Source organism: Lycium barbarum, chromosome 7, assembly GCF_019175385.1.
Source record: "Lycium barbarum isolate Lr01 chromosome 7, ASM1917538v2, whole genome shotgun sequence".
NCBI classification, from domain to species: Eukaryota; Viridiplantae; Streptophyta; class Magnoliopsida; order Solanales; family Solanaceae; genus Lycium; species Lycium barbarum.
In genome coordinates, this window is record NC_083343.1 from 80,000,523 (window position 1) to 80,018,603 (window position 18,081).

Here is an 18,081-nt window from a genome sequence, read left to right on the forward strand (position 1 = left end):
GTCCATTAACGTGTATGAGTGGAAAGCCACTTTCAAAATGGCTCTTGATTCTCTTGATTATTGGGTGACAACCCTACTTGATTTGGGACTCCGATCCTTCTTGTTATTCGATTATGCTTTGATGTGATGTCATGACGAACATATTCGGTGAAATTGGTCATTTGAAAAACTTTCTTGAATTGATTTATAAGCTTTCTTGACACTTGAGCTTTCGAATATTGAATTTGACATTTGGAAACTCTTCAAGGTTTGATATTTGATACATTATATACTAGTTTACTTGATTTATTAATATCTTATTGAGCTACCTACGACGGATAAGGGAATTGGAGAATCTAATGGCTCCAAGCCCAAAGTTTATACGCCACTAAGCTTTATGCTTAGCGATAGTTTTTTTCTATTGTGGGTAAGGTACGGGAAGAGATTTGAAGATGGCCATTTGGAGTAGACTTTTTGAGAGCTTTAGTGAAGATCACATTTGCATATGCATCTAGGTCTTGTAAAAATTTTGCGACTTATACATGATCCATATGTCACACTTATGTGTGTAATTTTGGAGGCTTGTTGGACACAAGACCATATGCTTGTAACTTGAACTTGGTGACTTGTTTTTCTATTTTAGGGTGTGCTTTCAACCCAAGACATGGCATGTACTAAATTTACATTTTGTCTTGTAATTGTGTACTAAGGACGAGACTAGTTTTCCTTTGGTATTCACACATTTGAAATTTGTGTATAATATGAACCTGCAATGGTGCTGAGTGGAAAATATAATTTCATTAGGAGGTTGCTTCAACATTTTGACTATTCAAGAAGGGTGCTACCATATTAAATTAATACTCTAATAATGTATTTCTTTCAGGGACTTTACGAAGTGCATTGTTAAGAAAAAGAAAACATGTTTCATTTTTAAAGCTTTTTCGCATGGCCTATTTCTGCCCCTAAATTATTTTGAATATCTTTTGACATAAATTAGCTTTTGTTTTGTAAGTGGCATCCTCCCAAAGGGGATGCAACAAGTTTTGGTAATAGAGCCTAGATTTGTGATTCATGGACTTTTGTTGTGACTTGTTGGTATACTTGTTCCTTTTTAACATGTTTTGTTGTGTGTATTGTGCATATGCATCATGTACCTGTCCCTAATGCAATATGATCTTCCCTTATGTAGGAATTAAGTTATGGCCTCTTCTTCCTCTAATAGACCTATGGAAGCCGCTCGTGAGGGTTTAAATAAATCTAATGCCCAACCTTACTTACAAGAAGGGATTGGAGAACATTTTTATGATTCTAATTTTCCTCGTACTAGTGGATCTAAAGTGGGAAATAATCATGGTGCAAGAGTTGAGCCACATCCTTAAATGAGTCATAGTACTCCTGCTATTGTTCCTCCTTTTCAATAAATGGCTGATCTCTTTCGTCAAATGGCTAGAAGAATGCCCGACCCTAATGAAATGAACTTTGAGAAAATGAGAAAAATGGGCAGAGTTGAGAAAAGAAATTTTGAAAGAAGCACATACTACCATATGTAATGCATCGTGGAGGTACTAAAATGTACCAAACCATCAAAGAACACTACTGGTGGAATGGTATGAACAAGGACATTGCAGAATTTATTTCTAAATGCTTAGTTTGTCAACAAATAAAGCATCAAGTCCCAACTGGTTTGTTACAAACCTTATTGATACCTGAGTGGAAATGGGAAAGAATAACTATGGACTTTTTTCTAAGCTTTCATGCACTCAAAGAAATCATGATGCAATTTGGGTTATAGTTAATAAGCTAACCAAGAGTTCTCATTTCTTGGCCATCAGAGTGGACTACCCACTTAAACATTTCACAGAATTGCACGTTAATGAGATTGTGAGGCTACATGGAGTTTCTGTTTCTATTGTATCTGACCGAGACCAAGGTTTACATCCAGATTCTGGACTAACTTGCAAGAAGCTTTGGGCACTAGGTTGAACTTTCGAACTTCTTTCCATCCTCAGACAGACGGCCAGTCCGGGAGGGTAATTCAAATCTTGGAAGATATGCTTCAAGCTTGCATTATTGAATTTGAGGGTATTTGGGATAGACACCTAGCCTTGATAAAATTTGCTTAAAATAATAGCTACCAATCAAGTATTGGCATGCCTCCCTATGAAGCATTATATGGGAGAAAATGTAGAACTCCTCTTTGTTGGAGTGAAGTTGGTGAAAGAAAGTTGGTTGGTCCTGAGATTATGCCGATCTTAAGTGGGGTGAAATTGAACTTCAAGTGGGAGATAAGGTATTTTTAAAGGTTTCTCCATGGAAGAAGATTATGAAATTTGTCCAAAAAGGAAAACTTAGTACTCGATTTATTGGACCATATGAAGTACTTGAGAGAGTTGTTCCAGTTGCATATAAAATAGCTCTTCCACCGAGTTAAATAAGATCCACAATTTCTTCCATGTTTCTATTCTTAGAAGATATCACTCAGATCCATCTCATATTCTTTCTATTGGATCCATTGAGGTCAGTCCTGACTTGACATATGAAGAGGAGCCTATGCAAATCTTGGCGCGTGAGATAAAAGAGCTTAGAAAGAAAATACCATTAGTAAAAGTCCTTTGGAGGAATCATTTTGGCAAAGAAGCTACCGAGGAGCGAGAGGAGGATATGCCAATTCACTATCCACATTTGTTTTGAGGCTAGTATAAGGTAAATTTCGAGATGCATTTCGAAACAAAACCTTGGTGGGCGCCAAACACCAAGTTTTTTGTATAAACTTGAACTTGGAATATCTTTATTTTCTAGAATTTGTGAAGTATCTTGATGTGTTGTCTCCGTTCTCTTCATCTTATATAATTGTATGGTTATTATCTGAAGTATTGCAAAATATTCGCTAAATCGCCCACTTGTATGAATTGCTTGATCATTTTGCATACTTTTTCCTTCTTGTTGCGGTGACTTTATCACCGATATCGGCATGCCTCTTGATTCGGATCATGCCCATCTTGACTTTTGATTTACATTTCGTCTTGATGATGGATATTTGTCCATTTTCGAGTATGAGTGGAAAGCCACTTTCAACATGGCTCTTGATTATTGGGTGACGACCGTACTTGATTTGGGGCTTCGGTCCATATTGATATTGATTATTCTTTGTGTGATGGCATGACGTACATATTGGGCGAAATTGGTTATTTGATAAACTCTCTTGAATTGATTTATAAGCTTTCTTGACACTTGAGCCTTTGAATATTGATTTCGACATTTGGAAACTCTTCAAGGTTTGATATTTGATACATTGATATATTATTTTACTTGATTTATTATTATCTTATTGAGCTACCTACGACGGATAAGGGAATTGGAGAATGTAATGGCTCCAAACCCAAAGTTTATACGTCACTAAGCTTTATGCTTAGCGATAGTTGTTTTTTATCGTAGGTATGACACGGGAAGAGATTTGAAGATGTCCATTTGGAGTAGACTTTTTGGGAGCTTTAGTGAAGATCACATTTGCATATGCATCTAGGTCTTGTAAAAATTTTGCGACTTATACATGATCCATATGTCACACTTATGTGTGTAGTTTTGGAGGCTTGTTGGACACAAGACCATATGCTTGTAACTTGAACTTGGTGACTTGTTTTAATATTTTAGGGTGTGCTTTCAACCCATGTCAGGGCATGTACTAAATTTACATTTTGTCTTGTAAGTATGTACCAAGGAGGAGACTAGTTTTCTTTTTGTATTCACACGTTTAAAATTCGTGTATAATATGAACGTGCAATGGTGCTGAATGGAAAATATAATTTCATTAGGAGGTTGATTCAACATTTTGATTATTCAAGAAGGCTGCTACCATATTAAATTTATACTCTGATGTTGTATTTCTTTCTGGGATGTTACCAAGTGCGTTGTTAAGAAGAAGAAAAAATGTCGCACTTTTAAACCTTTTTCGAATGGGTCAATTTCCGCCACTAAATTATATTGAATATCTTTTGACATAAATTAGCTTTTGTTTCATAAGTGGCATCCTCCCAAAGGGGATGCTACAAGCTTATAGACAAACTAAGCATTTACAAATAAATTGCACAATGTTCTTCTTCATACCCTTCCACCAGTAGTGTTCTTTGATGGTTTGGTACATTTTGGTACCTCCAGGATGCATTGCATATGGTGAAGCATGTGCTTCATTCAAAATTTCTTTCCTCAAGTTGTCATTTTTAGGAACACATAACTTATTTCGATAAAATAGAACACCATCCTCTCTTAATTTAAAATCAAGCTTTTCTCCAGTTTGAACTTCTTTGATAAATTTCACAAGTTTCTCATCCAACTTCTGTGCTTCTTTCACCTGTTCTAGTAGTATTGGCTTGACTTGCAAACTAGCAACAATAGAGCCATCAAGATTAAATGTGAGGCAAGCATTCACGGCTCTTAATTCAAGAAACAAAGGCAAATAACTTAGAGATAAACTAGCAAAGGCTTTGCGATTTAGAGCATCTGCCACCACATTGGTTTTACCCGGATGATAATCAATCGTGCAGTCATGATCTTTAATGAGTTCAAGACATCTATGTTGTCTCAAATTCAACTCTTTCTGTGTACTCAAGTATTTCAAACTCTTGGAAGATATGCTTCGAGCATGCATTATTGAATTTGAGAGTAGTTGGGACACACACTTAGCCTTGTGTTATAGCCCGTATTTTGTACGTCCGGATATTTCGAGGAAGTCGTGGTAAGTGAAGGGCAAGACCATTGTCCAAAATTATTTTAATGTACAAGTTGGTTATGGATATTATTTATGAATACTGTTAGTATGGAAATATTGGGAAAGGTTAAGGGTAAAAAGGAAAATTCACAAAATGGCTCATGGTAATATTGCGGAAGGCTAGCGGCAAAATGAGAATTTCACAAAATATTCAAGAGGGTTCTTGAAGGGGCCATGTTGGCCGTGTGACATATAAGCATATGTCCACAATTTTTATTTAATGGGGGAAATTATAAAGATATATGGACCAAAGCTTGCTTAAGAAGACAATTAGTCTTCTTTGACTATTTTTAAGAAACTTCAAGAAAAATAAAGAAGGGGCATGTGTCCACATGCTATTTGGTAAGGCTAAATATATATGGACAATTTCCCCTAAAGCAAGACAATTATTCATGAAAAACTCCAAGAAGAAAACTTGGAGAAACAAAAATAAGGCCATTTGGCCATGGTTAAAAAAAAATGGTCCATAGAAATTGTTCAAGAAATTTTTTTTCTACTAGTATTTCCACCAAATGGAAGGTTCTCATTAATATGAAGGAGCTGTTGGAGCAAGCCAAGCATTCATTTGGGTGATTTATAAACCCTAGCCAAGTGAGAAGACAAGTGAAGAAAGGTAAGGTTCAATCATCTTTTACATGTTTTAGAGATGATTATGTATGTTGTTGTATGAAGAAATGGATGGAATTCATGGTACATGTGTATGTTGATGTTGTGGCCGTATATAGTTGTGTGGTGTAGAACAAATGAATTGATTTTATTTAGTATTTTGATTGTTGTTGTTGTGGATTCTGTGATGTAAAATGAGGATTTAATGGCTTGAAATGAAGTTGTGATTGTTTGTGGATTATGGAAGAAGTTAGTGTTATATCCCGCATTTTTGTGCAATCGGATAACTCAAGATAATCGCGGGAAGATGACAAACAAGGCTTCATTTTTATTTTTGTTTGGCATATGAGTTGTTTATGAAGAATTTGGAAGTGGGAATGTTGAGAAAGGTCAAGGGTATAAAGGAAAATTCGCGACATGACTCGTGAAAATATGGAGGAAGACGAAGGGTAAATTTGGAATTCGGAAAAAATTATTTTTCATGAAGTGCAAAATAGAACAAAAAAATGGGCTTGGGTCATTGGACCATGTTGGCCATCCAAGTTGGTGGGCTTGGCCGAATTAAAGGCTTAATGGACAAGACTTGAAAGATGACTAAGTCATCTTTATCCTCATAATATCTCCTAGAAACTTTGAGAAGTCTCAAGAAGAGAAGAAGGAGAAAAAAATCTCCAAGGCCATTCGGCCATAGTAAGATCCAACAAAACCTTGGAAAATATTTTTCTTCAAAAATCATTTTCTACCAATTGAAGGGTTCCTAGCAAGGTGGAGTGGTTCTCGGAACAAGAGAAATTCATATTCTTGCAAGTTACAAGTCTTAACTAAGTGGGAAGTTAAGGAAGAAGGTAAGAATTCATTCTTCTCCTTTCTTTATATGTTATGGATATTGGTGCATGTTGTAGTGTACAAAAATGGATGAAATTCATGAGGAATATGAATATGGGGGTGTGGCCGTGCATGTATGTGTGTGTGTAGGAATCATGTCTTAATTATTTTATCTCGTGGTTAGTTGTGGTTGTAATGAATGCTATGTTAATAATGGAAATTGGATGATTTTAGTGAAGTTGTAGCCATGTGTGTATGATATTGGCCGTGAGTTGTGTATCACATGTATAGCCATGTATATTTGGTGAATCATGAAGGAATGATGAGTAAGTTGTATTTAGTATGTTGGTTGTTGTGTTGTGAATTTTATATTGCAAATGAAAGCCTAATGAGCTTAGTGAAGTATTAGTAGTTGGAGGCTTGTCTTGGAAGATTATGTAAATTAAATATGATGTTCATGCATGTATGGAAATATAATGTTGTTAGTGTGAAGTTGTTAGTGCGTAAATTATTAAGTTGTTATTGTTTTTATTGGAGTTGGAAGGCTTTGAAGGAAGTAGTATATTGATTGAGTTGTTATAATGTATCTTGGATTGAATATGGAAATTGTTAGTATGGTTGTTGACATTATGTTGATAATTTGGCCGGGTTGAATTCGCGGATTGTTGTTGATTAAAAATTGGCTAAGTTGAGTTTTGGGGATGGTGTATTTACAGAGGAAGTGCTGCCGAAATTTCGGTAGGCAAGTGTTATCTTAAGATTCAACTTCTAAATGCTCTAATCAATGTTTGGTGAATGTGACCAAATTGTAGATTTTGGCGGATTTGCAACTTGAATTTGGAATAGCATAAGGAGCGGAAAAAGGTATGTAAGGTTTTACTCTTTCTTCCTTGGCATGTATTAGGCATACTAGGTTGGATACGAGCCTCGGGGACAACTCTATTCTCCGGAATCCGCACCTAAAGTTACCCCTTTTTCATTTAGTAGAATTGAATTAGAAATTGTGTGAAATGTTGGAAAAACTTCCTAAACATCTAGAACTTGCATAAATAGGACCCGACTACCTTAAAACCCTCACAAGTGACGTCATGAAATGTAATGTACGTAAATTTGGTACGCCGCCTCATTTGATCCGAGGTGGGCCCATTGTTCCCGGAATTTCCTTATTGTTCCGTTTGACTTATTTTGGAGTAGAATCCAAAGGAAACTTTTGATCCTTGTTCCGTTTATCACACGATAAGTACTGTAACTATCCTAATGAGAATACATCTATGATGATAATGATAACGATGATGTTAAGAAAGAGAATATGCCTATGATAAGTATGACAAGAATGATTCCATGACTAAGAGTCTTAAGCTAAGGATTCAATATGAGTATGAAAGTATCAAACTAGTTCTTGATCTTTAATTCCATTCCTTGGTTATGACACTATCTTCTAATGATTCCAAAGTAGATGAATTGATTTCTATGACATCCATGACTTCATTCTATGCTTCTTTCAACGTTATTCTCCGTTGATAGTCTCGCCTTATAAATACTCGTTCCTTCAAGGTGAGACAAAGCGATCACGGTTATTCCATAATGTAATCGGAGGTCACCGACCTTACGTCACTCCGATGGATACATGATTTTCTTTAGGCTCTCCTGCATGCTTATATGACATATGTATACGAGATATGAATATGTACATGTGGATGGGAAGGGACACATGTTTCATTGCCACCTGGTCAGCTGGCGTTATCATCCCGGACGCGGGATATATGGGCGAGCCGACGTATTTCGGTGCTATGTGGGCAAGCCGACATTGTTCGGTGCTATGATATAACATGCTATGATATAACATGATATGATATAATATGCTATGATATAAAACGATATGATATGACCTGATATGATATGATACAATATGATATGATATGATAAGACATGACATGATATAAGTTCTATCTTCTATGTCTATGAAAAAGAAATGTGTTTCAAAAAAAAAAAAGGAAAGACAAGCATGCATGGTATCCGGCCTGAAAGGGTATTCCTATGTACATGTTACTTCTTATCTCATTATATGTCCAATGATCCCATGATACTGTTATTCATACTTTATGTTGCTGTTTGTACTATCTTCCATGCCTTACATACTCGGTACACTATTCGTACTGACGTCCCTTCTTGTGGACGTTGCGTTTCATGCCGCGCAGGTCAGCAGGTAGGCGGGTTTGATTCCTAGGAGCTCTATCAGCAGTACTTGGCAGCGCTCCATTTGTTCCGGAGCCTCAGTTCCTTGGCACTATTTTGTGTATATATTCAGGCACGGCAGAATCCGGCCCCTCCTATGTATATGTGTACTTTGTTTAGAGGCTCGTAGACAGATATGTACAGTTAGATGTTTTGTAGTTTTGATTGTCCTTGTCGCGGTATAATGTGCTAGCAAAGTTTATTAGCCTATGTTTATAATTATGCTACTAATGTTACTGTTAGTAACAAAAAAAAAGAGAGATATGGTATAGTTCATACGGCCCACTCGGAAATAGAGGTAAAATGATAGATAAGGGGTGCTCTGTACAAGTATCGGGTACTCGTCGCGGCCCCTAGTTGGGTCGTGACAGAAGTGGTATCAGAGCAGTTCGGTCCTAGGGGTTTGTCTACGAGTTGTGTCCAGTAGAGTCCTGTTTATGGGTGTGTAGCGCGCCACACTTATAGAAAAGAGGTTGCAGGGCATTTAGGAAATATGACCTTCTTTGTATTCTAGATCGTGCGATAGAGCTATGCTATCAGGTTTCCATATTCTCTTCCTAATCCTATGTTATGGTTTCAGTAATGTCGATGAAGAGAGCAGCTTCAGATAGTGGGGGCACCAAGAAGGCCCCTAGAGTATCTCCAGAGACGAGTAAGGGGAGCCTCGGCTATTCGATTGAGACTGATCCGTCGGAGGACCCAGCAACAATTCCTCCAGAGTTCCTGACCCCCAGAGCAGAGGATCCCACGGAGGACAGCTATGATACAGATCCGTCGGAGGACCCAGCAACAATTCCTCCAGAGTTTCTGACCCCCAGAGCAGAGGATCCCACGGAGGACAGCTATGATACAGATCCGTCGGAGGACCTAGCAACAATTCCTCCAGAGTTTCTGACCCCTAGAGTAGAGGACCCCACGGAGGGTAGCTATGATACAGATCCCTCGGAGGTTCCGGCGACGATTCCTCCAGAGTTTCTTCCCTCTAGGGAAGAGGATAGTTATGACACAGACCCATCGGAGCATTCTTCTGGGACACCGGAGGAGGAGACTTCCGGGGATATGCCAGCTGCTCCTGTGATGGAGCACTATGTCAGACAGGACTCCCCGGAAAGTGCTACGGATTACTCCTGTCCTTTGTCCTGGTCATCAGTGAACCAGGAATCGCCTGGTTATCTATACTCCTCCGATTCGGATGCGGGAAATGACGGGAGTCAAACTAGTGGAGAGCAGACAGATGAGGATGAGGAGCACCCTTCACATGGCATCTCCCTGGACCAGGCTCGAGATTGATCGGCTACAGGTATATGAGATTTTCTTTGAAACTTTCTATGTATACGTAATCTTTGCAAAATACTAATTAGTGACGGCAGACAGAAATTCAAAAGGGGCCAAAGACTTAGCGGTTGTGAATAATGGCGATTGAGATGTCTCCGCCACCAGTGCGAATTTAGAAACCCCGGATAAAATATAATCATATGTATGGATGGGAGTAAATAGTGAAGATTTAAACAAAGGCAATATGGTAATTGTATGGTCAGGAAAGTGAAGATAGGAGTGGGACCCGCTGTGAGGACGTTTTGGGAAGTTGTTAGAACCCCGACATACCTTAAATTATGTGACAAAGGTCGTGCGGGGCAGTCGATATAATTATACCAGCATTCACGCATTTAAATGCACCAAAGTTTCGAGGTTAAGCGTGCTAAGGTGGGAGGATGGGTGACCCCCTAGGAAATATACTGAAAATTTCATAAATGTGGGAACAAGAGACGAATGTGAAATGAGGTAGCCTAAAGTAAATTAGAGTGTGTGAAGTGGTTAAGAACCCTGTAGAAGTCGTGTAGGCTGAGACGGACTAGACTAGTAGAAGGGGAGTGTTATACCCCGTGTTTCCGCATATTCGGAAAAGTTGGAAATAATTATGATTTGCAAGGAATAAGGTCACATGTTGATTTGATCTTATATATGTATGTTATTTATGAAAAATAGTGGTGCGGAAATACGGAGGAAAGCCAAGGGCAAAATTGGAATTTTGGAAATCCGTTTCGGGGATTACAAAATGAGAGTTTTAATGATTAGGGCTCAACAAAAATTTAAGAAAATTGAGGCCCAAGCTTGAGGGGGGTGGCCGGCCAAGAGGCTTGGCCCAAGCCCCATTTAAATGGTCATGTGATTTTCATGTGACCATTTAATCAAGCAATATGTGTTCATGTATATCCATAGAAGTTTCAACAAATTAAAAGAAAAGAAGAGAAAAAAAAAGGGAGCATTCGGCTCCAAGGAGAAAGAAGAGAGAAAAAGAAAAGAAAAATTTTCTAGCCCTTCAATTCTAGTCCAAAAATTGTAATTTTCATATATTCTTAGTGAGCTCAAGGTGCTCTTCAAGGTGATATAAATATCTTGGCAAGAAAGTGGTTGTGGTGGCAAGAAGAAATCATTGGAGGAAGGTAAGAATTTCATGCTTTTGCCATGTTATGGAAGGTTACATATATGTTATGGTATGTAGAATTGCATGAATATCATGAAATTGTGGTGTGTCTGTGCATGGCCGTGTGGTTGTGCAAGTGTGTGCATGGCCGTGTATGTGTGTGTTGTGGTGTAGGCAAGGTTGAGCTAATTTTATGTTGTATTCTAGTTATGGTTGTTGTGAAATCTATATTGGAAATGAAAGTTGAATGAATTGGGTTGAATTGGAAAGTGTGGATGTTGGCCGTGGCTATGGAAGAATTTGAGATGGTGATGAATTGTTTTGTTTGATATGTTAGTTGTGTTGTTATGATTCTTATAATGTAAATAGAGGAAAAATGATGTAAGTTTGCATTGATTTGGAAGTGTTGGAGGAATTATGGCATTATATTGGAAAGTAGACTAATAGTGTTATATTATGTTTTATTGTGATTGTTGATGTTGTTGGTGTTGTTGGTGGGTTGTTGTTGAATATTCCGAACCGAGTTAAATTCTCGGGGTGTCAAATTTATAGGGGAAGTGCTGCAGAAATTTCGGTAGCCAAGTATAACCCAAAGATTAAAATGTTAACTTTCATGAATAGTAATTGGTAAAAGTGACCGTTTGCAGTTTTTGGACGAAACGGGAATTGAGATTTGACGAGCGTAAGGCGCAATCCAGGTATGTAAAGTCTTGCCCTTCTTTCTTTGGCATGTTCTGAGTGTAACAGGCTTGAAAGCGAGCCTCGATAGCGTTTCTTCTTCTCACACTCCGAAATTGAAAATAGCTCAAAATCATTCAGTAAGATTGAATTGTTCCTTTCTCTTTTGTCGGCAAAATTGCCTATATGTGCGTAACTTCCATAAACGGAGTCGGAATGACTTAAAATGACTATGGATGACCTCATAAGGTCTATTAGTCACCATTTATGTATACCACCTAAGTTCGGCCCAAGGTGGGCCCACAAAGCTCTGATATTTTCTGTATTGCTCTAATTAACCTATTTCTGTCCGAAACTTGTATGTCTGTTATATGTCAAGTGTTACGACTATTCTTGAGAATCTTGTAAAATATCTAGACGCCTAGTACGGTTCTGGACACGTTGTTCTGATGAAATCTGTTGTGCCATCCCACATGACATATATGCGTATATACTATGAATCTTGTCCGATTACTTCGATCTGACCTACCATCTGGACTACTTCGGTTTCATTGAGTCTGTATAATGGTCTGTATGCATATGGTTTCTCATTAATCTGTTCGTGGATGCCTCAATGCTTCCTTCACTGCGCCCGGGCCAGGTTCTGTGATTCGTGCACTTCCACTGCATTGTTCACCGCGTCCCTCGGATGTACGGGCCGGGATCTGTTTATATCTGATTATGAATTGATTATGTGATTTGTCGGGGATGGCGGCCAGGATGGCATTTGATCTGATCTGTCTGTCCACCGCGTCCCGTACTAAGAGGGTCGGGTTCTGTTACCGCGTCCCTTATAAAAGGGCCGGGATCTGATTTATGATATGTATGTCTGTATATGATTATGACTCTGCATGCATGATTCTGTCTACTACTGTTCTGTATGTCTGATCTGGAGTATGATTCTGTCTGTCACACTTCTGGAAAATATGATCTAGATTATGACTCTGTCTATTGCACTTCTGTACGTCTAACATCTGATTCGGCTTATGACTCAGTCTGTCATATTTCTGCACTTCTGACACAGTTTGCGATTTTATCAGTCACACTCTGCACTTCTGATCTGGGTTATGATTCTGTCAGCTATACTCTGTCCTTCTGATTCATATCACGACTCCGTCGGCTATGCCCCGTGCTTAAGATATATATTGTGGATCTATCCGTATACTCTGTGTTTCTGCTTCGGTTTTGGGTTCGAGTTTGTCCGTTATATTTCTATATTTCTGATTCTGATTATGATTATACTTGTTACATTCCGCTTTACCTACTCGGAACATTTCCGTACTGACCCCCTGTTCTTCGGGGGGCTGCGCTACATGCCCGCAGGTACAGACTCACGTCGAGATACGCCACCAGCTTAGGGTACCTGTTCCGCTGTTGGAGTGCTCCCTTTTGATCCGGAGCATATACTTTTGGTATATATTTTGTTCTGATGTGTATTCTGTACATTTGTCTATTTGGGGTATGACGGGGCCCTGTCCCGTCATCTGTTTCTGTTCTGTTTGTAGAGGCCTGTAGACATGGTTGTGGGTTATGGGTTATCACTGTTCCGGTAGGTATGTGTGATATTGCGATTTAAGTTACTTCGCTTGCTATGTTGGCCTTAACGACTTATGTATAAGTCTACGTCTGTATATATATTTTCGCGCGATGTATTCTGTAATAGTATGAATCTGTGTATGTCTAATCCGATTAATTGGCTAGTACGCTAATTCTGTCAGGTAGGTACGTATGGGTGCCCAGTTAGGACACCGGTCGCGGCCCACGGGGTTGGGTCGTGACAAAAGTGGTATCAGAGCGGTTTGTCCTCGGAATGTCTACAGGTCGTGTCTAGTAGAGTCTTGTTTATCGGTGTGTAGTGCACCACACCTATAAACAGGAGGCTACAGGACATTCAGGATGTTACCCTTTCTTTGGATCTTAGATCGTGCGATAAAGCTGTAATGTTAGGATGATCCCTCCCAACGAATTGTTGTGTCTACAGCGAGGCTCCAACGGAGCAACAGCGTCAGTATTTTTGGAAAATTGTTTCTTATCCTCTGCCTGCAGGTGATTGTAGATTGACAAAGGATGAAGAGGACGGCTTCTGATGAGGGGGATGGGGGCGCTAAGAAGGCCCCTAGGATGTCTCCAGGACCGAGTAGGCGGAGCCCCAGCTACTCGATTGAGATTGATCAGTCTGAGAACTCTACGGGGGATAGCTATGATACTGATCCTTCGGAGGACCCAGCAGCAATTCCTCCGGAGATGTTGACCCCCAGAGCAGAGGATTCCGCGGAGGGCGGCTACGATACAGATCCCTCGGAGGATCCGACGATGACTCCTCTAGAGTATCTTACCTCCAGGGAGGAGGATAGTTATGGCACAGGCCCATCGGATCATTCTTCTGGGACCACGGAGGAGAGGACTTCCTGGGGTACGCCAGTTGTTTCTGAAAGTGAGCACCATGTCAGCCCGGCTACCTCGGAGAGTACTATGGATTTCTCTTGTCCTTTGCCCTGGTCATCATGAGCCAGAAATCATCTAGTTCTCTATACTCCTCCGACTCAGACGCGAGTGATGGCGGGAGCCAGATAGGTGGGGGGCAGACAGATGAGGATGATGACGGACACACTTCTCACGGCAGCTCCACAGGTCAGATCCGAGATTGATTATTTATGAGTATATGAGTTTCGTAGAATTTCCTGTGCGTATATGATTTCTGTAAAATATTATTCAATAACGACAAACGGGAAGTTTAAAAGGATTAAAGACCCAGTGGATAATAGTGAGGGCGACTGAGATGTCCCCGCCCCAGTGAATATTGAAGATTTAGAAGGGCAGCATGGTAATTGTATGGTTAGACCGGGGTGGGACCCGCTACAAAAAAATTTCAAAAAACATTCACTAAGACTCCGACTTACCCTAAATTGCGTGACAAAGGTTGTGTGGGGCAGTCGACGCAATTATATTAGCAATAACGCACCAAAACATATGGAAGATTCGAAGTTAAGCGTGCTGGAACCAGAGCAATTCTGGGATGGGTGACCCCCCTGGGAAGTATGCCCAATTTTCATAGATATTGCTATAAAAGACAAATGGGAACTCTGGAGTAACCTAAAGAAGAGGAAAATGTATGGAGTAGTCAGTACCCTTACAGGGGTCGCGCAGAGCGAAGCAGACCTATGGGTGAAAAGAAGAAAACGCAATATCGCCCGGGAATTTGGGGCGAGGTTGATCAACAGTCGGAAATATTTGTAAGTAAGATAGTAGCGGGCGTATATATGTGTGCGATTCTCACCTGGTGACCAAACTAGCTAGGAATTAAGTTCCAGCAACAAATGCTGCAATATACGGAAGGCATTAATGAAAGTGGTCTGACTCTGACTATTATTCTGTATGTCATACTTCTGCGCCTCTGATATGGACGAGGCTCTGTCTATTATGCTTTCGTACTTCTGAATCTGATCATGTTTCTGTCTGATATGCCTCTGTACGTCCGACTCTGATCACAAATCTGTCCGATAAACCTCTATATGTCTGACTCCGTTTACGGATCTGCCTGACACGCTTCGATGCGTCTGATTCTGACTACGAATTTATCTGATATAGTCCAGTACACCTGACTCTGAATATAGGTTTGTCCGATATGCTTCTGTATGTCCGGCTCTGATTACAAGTCTGTCTGATACATCTCTGTAAGTCTGACTCTAACCACGAATCTGTCCGGCATATTTCCATACGTCCAACTCGGACTACAGATCCGTCCGACCTAGTTCAGTACCTCCGACTCTGATTATGGATTTGTCCGATATGCTTCTGTGCATCCGACTCCAATTATGAATCTGTCTGGTATGATGTGGGATTACGATAACGTTGGAAGAAACTGAGAAGAAAGGACAAGAAGGTTGTTAAATACAAAAGTAAAACTTATATCGGGATGGAACAAGCAGGGGTTGTAAAATGAACGCGCTCGGATTAAGGAAGAATATGTAGCCGGTAAGAGGACCTTCCCCGAAGTGTTTGTACGACCGACAAGGCTAACTGAACATTCGAGGACGAATGTTCTAAAGGGGGGGGGGGGGGGAGAATGTAATACCCCGTGTTTCCGCATATTCGGAAAAGTTGGAAATAATTATGATTTGCAAGGAATAAGGTCACATGTTGATTTGATCTTATATATGTATGTTATTTATGAAAAATAGTGGTGTGGAAATATGGAGGAAGGCCAAGGGAAAAATTGGAATTTTGGAAATCCGTTTCGGGGATTACAAAATGAGAGTTTTAATGATTTGGGCTCAACAAAAATTTAAGAAAATTGAGGCCCAAGCTTGAGGGGGGTCGCCGGCCAAGAGGCTTGGCCCAAGCCCCATTTAAATGGTCATGTGATTTTCATGACCATTTAATCAAGCAATATATGTTCATGTATATCCATAGAAGTTTCAAGAAATTAAAAGAAAAGAAGAGAAAAAAAAAAGGAGCATTCGGCTCCAAGGAGAAAGAAGAGAGAAAAAGAAAAGAAAATTTTTCTAGCCCTTCAATTCTAGTCCAAAAATTGTAATTTTCATATATTCTTAGTGAGCTCAAGGTGCTCTTCAAGGTGATATAAATATCTTGGCAAGAAAGTGGTTGTGGTGGCAAGAAGAAATCATTGGAGGAAGGTAAGAATTTCATGCTTTTGCCATGTTATGGAAGGTTACATATATGTTATGGTATGTAGAATTGCATGAATATCATGAAATTGTGGTGTGTGTGTGCATGGCCGTGTGGTTGTGCAAGTGTGTGCATGGCCGTGTATGTGTGTGTTGTGGTGTAGGCAAGGTTGAGCTAATTTTATGTTGTATTCTAGTTATGGTTGTTGTGAAAGCTATATTGGAAATGAAAGTTGAATGAATTGGGTTGAATTGGAAAGTGTGGATGTTGGCCATGGCTATGGAAGAATTTGAGATGGTGATGAATTGTTTTGTTTGATATGTTAGTTGTGTTGTTATGATTCTTATAATGTAAATAGAGGAAAAATGATGTTAGTTTGCATTGATTTGGAAGTGTTGGAGGAATTATGGCATTATATTGGAAAGTAGACTAATAGTGTTATATTATGTTTTATTGTGATTGTTGATGTTGTTGGTGTTGTTGGTGGGTTGTTGTTGAATATTCCGAACCGAGTTAAATTCTCGGGGTGTCAAATTTATAGGGGAAGTGCTGCCGAAATTTCGGTAGCCAAGTATAACCCAAAGATTAAAATGTTAACTTTCATGAATAGTAACTGGTAAAAGTGACCATTTGCAGTTTTTGGACGAAACGGGAATTGAGATTTGACGAGCGTAAGGCGCAATCCAGGTATGTAAAGTCTTGCCCTTCTTTCTTTGGCATGTTCTGAGTGTAATAGGCTTGAAAGTGAGCCTCGATAGCGTTTCTGCTTCTCACACTCCGAAATTGAAAATAGCTCAAAATCATTCAGTAAGATTGAATTGTTCCTTTCTCTTTTGTCGGCAAAATTGCCTATATGTGCGTAACTTCCATAATCGGAGTGGAATGACTTAAAATGACTATGGATGACCTCATAAGGTCTATTAGTCACCATTTACGTATACCACCTAAGTTCGGCCCAAGGTGGGCCCACAAAGCTCTGATATTTTCTGTATGGCTCTGATTAACCTATTTCTGTCCGAACCTTGTATGTCTGCTATATGTCAAGTGTTACGACTATTCTTGAGAATCTTGTAATATATCTAGACACCTGGTACGGTTCGGGACACGTTGTTCTGATGAAATCTGTCGTGCCATCCCACATGACATATATGCGTATATACTATGAATCTTGTCCGATTACTTCGATCTGACCTACCATCTGGACTACTTCGGTTTCATTGAGTCTGTATAATGGTCTGTATGCATATGGTTTCTCATTAATCTGTTCGTGGATGCCTCAATGCTTCTTTCACTGCGCCCGGGCCAGGTTCTGTGATTCGTGCACTTCCACTGCATTGTTCACCGCGTCCCTCGGATGTACGGGCCGGGATCTGTTTATATCTGATTATGAATTGATTATGTGATTTGTCGGGGATGGCGGCCAGGAAGGCATTTGATCTGATCTGTCTGTCCACCGCGTCCCGTACTAAGAGGGTCGGGTTCTGTTACCGCATCCCTTATAAAAGGGCCGGGATCTGATTTATGATATGTATGTCTGTATATGATTATGACTCTGCATGCATGATTCTGTCTACTACAGTTCTGTATGTCTGATCTGGAGTATGATTCTGTCTGTCACACTTCTGGAAAATATGATCTAGATTATGACTCTGTCTGTTGCACTTCTGTACGTCTGACATCTGATTCGGCTTATGACTCAGTCTGTCATATTTCTGCACTTCTGACATAGTTTGCGATTTTATCAGTCACACTCTGCACTTCTGATCTGTGTTATGATTCTGTCAGCTATACTCTGTCCTTCTGATTCATATCACGACTCCGTCGGCTATGCCCCATGCTTAAGATATATATTGTGGATCTGTCCGTATACTCTGTGTTTCTGCTTCGGTTTTGGGTTCGA